Source organism: Eretmochelys imbricata, chromosome 3 (genome assembly GCF_965152235.1).
Source record: "Eretmochelys imbricata isolate rEreImb1 chromosome 3, rEreImb1.hap1, whole genome shotgun sequence".
Classification (NCBI taxonomy): domain Eukaryota; kingdom Metazoa; phylum Chordata; order Testudines; family Cheloniidae; genus Eretmochelys; species Eretmochelys imbricata.
The window spans coordinates 148,959,222-148,962,100 of record NC_135574.1 but is presented as its reverse complement, the minus strand read 5'-3'; positions in this window follow the sequence as shown (position 1 = coordinate 148,962,100).

Genomic DNA, 2,879 nt, shown 5'->3' with positions numbered 1-2,879 from the left:
GTCCGGCCTCGGCAGCAGACAGGAGCAATCGCTAAAGGGGACGGTGGCACCATCCAACTCCGGGCGGCAGGACGCTCGCTTGCCTCCGGTACCCACAACAAAGATGACACCAAACCCACGGCGCCTGCGCGGGGCAGCAGCCCAGTCAATCGATGCCAGAGCCGTAACTCTAAAGGGGCAGGCTCTGTTCTGCGCGTGCTCAGCATTCACCCCGGCGGCCAGCGTCTGCAGCGGCGAGCCCAGCCCGTCCAGCTGCTGCTCTGCGTTTCACTCCCCCAGCCCCGCGACTGTTGTTACTGGCTGCTGCGTGGACTCAAGTTAGGGCCATAGGTTGCAGGCAGGGGTCAGTGATGCTCAAACCGTAGCTGCCCCGGCCTGGCTGCTGACATGTCCTGCTCCCCAGGGTGCAGGATGTGGATCCCAACCCTCCAGGGCTCACCCTCTGGGCCATGATGCCCACGAACTAAGCGGGAGGAAACCAGCAGATCTCCAGCCCCCATTGCATGTTTATGAGAGGAAGCTACATGGCTCTCTCCCCCGGGGCCACCATGGCTCTGTCGTGTGTACTCAGCGTGCTGACCCAAGCCCAGCAGAATAGGCCCACGGACTGTACCGGCAGTACGGTAAATTCAGGTGAGAGCTTCACACGTGAAAGCCCTATCACCCCTTGCACAGAGGATTGTCAGTACACAAGCAACTTGAGGAACGATACAGAGGTCAAACATGTCCTCGGGTCTTTTCACTTTATGGGACTTAGAGGTATTACCTGTAACATGGTAGGTATACAATTTTGACACAGAAACATGATTTTTTCCAGGCTGTAATCTTCATTTGCTGTTGCCAACTCTCGTGATTTTATCACAACTCCCACAAAATTTTGATGTCTTTCTGAAAATGTCAGCTCTTGGAAGCAAGGAATTAAGGGAGAATCTCACCTTTCATTTAAAAAAATAAGTTTCTGTCCTAATAGGGAAAAAAAAGTTTGAAAACAAGACATGAAGGTAGCGTGAAGTCACCAAGGACAAAGGCAAAGAAAAAGACCCCAACATTTTTTTTTAAATCATGATTTTTTGGGGTCTGATTCATGACTCAGGGTTAGCAATGCTGATTATTATTGAACATTAGAGATATGGAAAGTGTTGTCCACAACAAAAGAAACCTGGGCCCCAGCATGCAAAAGTTAATAAATATATGATGCACAGGGCCCCAGATTGGTGGAACCGAACAACAGGCTAACAGAAAAGTAAGACCCACCAGCTGCCAGGCCAGTCAGAGAGGAGCCAGGTGGACAATGCTCAAGGGTCCAGGTTCATCAGAGAGGGGAACTAGGGTTGCCAACCCTCCCGGTTTCACTGAGAGTCTCCCAGAATCAGGCCCTATCTCCCAGAGGCTACTGACACCAAAATGGGAGATTTTACGCCGCTAAAAGTCCGGCAGCGTAGCGGGGCTAAGGCAGGCTCCCTGCCTGCCTTGGGCCCACGCTGCTTCCGGAAGCAGCCGGCACATACCTGTGGCCCCTGGTGGGAGACAGGCGGTCTCTGTACGCTGCCCACGCAGGCGCCAACTTTTGTTGGTGTGGCTGGGAGCTCATGCCCAGGCCCCAACTCTGCCCCCTCCCTGCCCCTATTGGACCCCTCCCCAAATCCCCACCCCAGCCCCGCCTCTTCCCTGAGTGTGCCGCATTCCTCCTCCTCCCACCTCCCAGCGTGGCAAACTCTCGGAGCCAGGGGGAGAAGCAGGACATGGCGGCACGCTCAGGGGAGGAGGCGGAGGCGAGCTGCCGATGGGTGTAGAGCACCCACCAATTTTTCCCCGTGGGTACTCCAGCCTGGAGCACCCACAGAGTTGGCGCCTATGGCTGCCCGTGCCCCAAGTGCCAACCCCACAGCTCCTATTGGCCAGGAAGTGCCCTCTGTTCCCCATCTCCCCCAGGAGCCGCAGGCTGCTTCCAGGAGCGGTGCGGGGCCAGGGCAGGCAGGGAGCTATCTTAGCCCCACTATGCTGCCAATTGGGAGCCACCCCAGGAAAGCACCTCTCAGCCGGAGCCTGCACCCTGAACCTCCTTCTGCACCCCTACCCCAGCCTGAAGCCCCCTCCTGCACCCCTCACCCCCTCCCACACCCCAACCCCCTGCCTCAGTACTGAGCACCCTCTCACACCCAAACTCCCACAGCTTGCACCCTGCACCAGCCCTGAGCCCCCTCCAGTACACCTTGCACCCCCACCCCTCCTGCACCTCAACCCCCTGCCCTAGGCTCAGCCAAGAGCCCCCTCCCACACTCCATACCCCTCGGCCCCACCCCAGACCTGGGACATCCCAACCCCCTGTCCCAGCCCAGTGAAAGAGACTGAGGGGGGGAGAGCGAACGAGTGACTGAGGGAGAGGGAACGGAGTGAGTGGGCGGGGCCTCAGAAAAGGGGCGGGGCAAAGGTGTTTGGGTTTGTGTGATTACACAGTTGGCAAGCCTAAGGGGAACTGTCACTGAAGACAAAAAGGAAATGGACAAGTAGGGTTTACCAGTAAGACTCCGCCCCTGCCACCAAGCTCCACGCTGCTACTTGGCCAGCAGCTGGTGCAGGGGACCGGAGCACCGAGCTCTGCAGAAAGTGGACCAGGCCGAGCTCCGCTCACCCCCACCCCACCGAGCAGCCGGGTGCCTCGGTGCCAGTGCCACGTGCTCGGAGGCCGCTTCAGGCGGACCTGTAAGGGGCGCAGAGCATGCTGGGAGGTTGAGCTCTGCAGACCCCCGTGCGACTCCCCGATCCCACCAGCCCCTGCGGCAGGGATTTCTCTCTTGCTGCCGCCTCTCTCGTTGAGTGGTTTCCCTCTGACGAAGCGAAGCCGGGTCCGGCTTTCAGGAGTTCCGCCCACAGTTAAG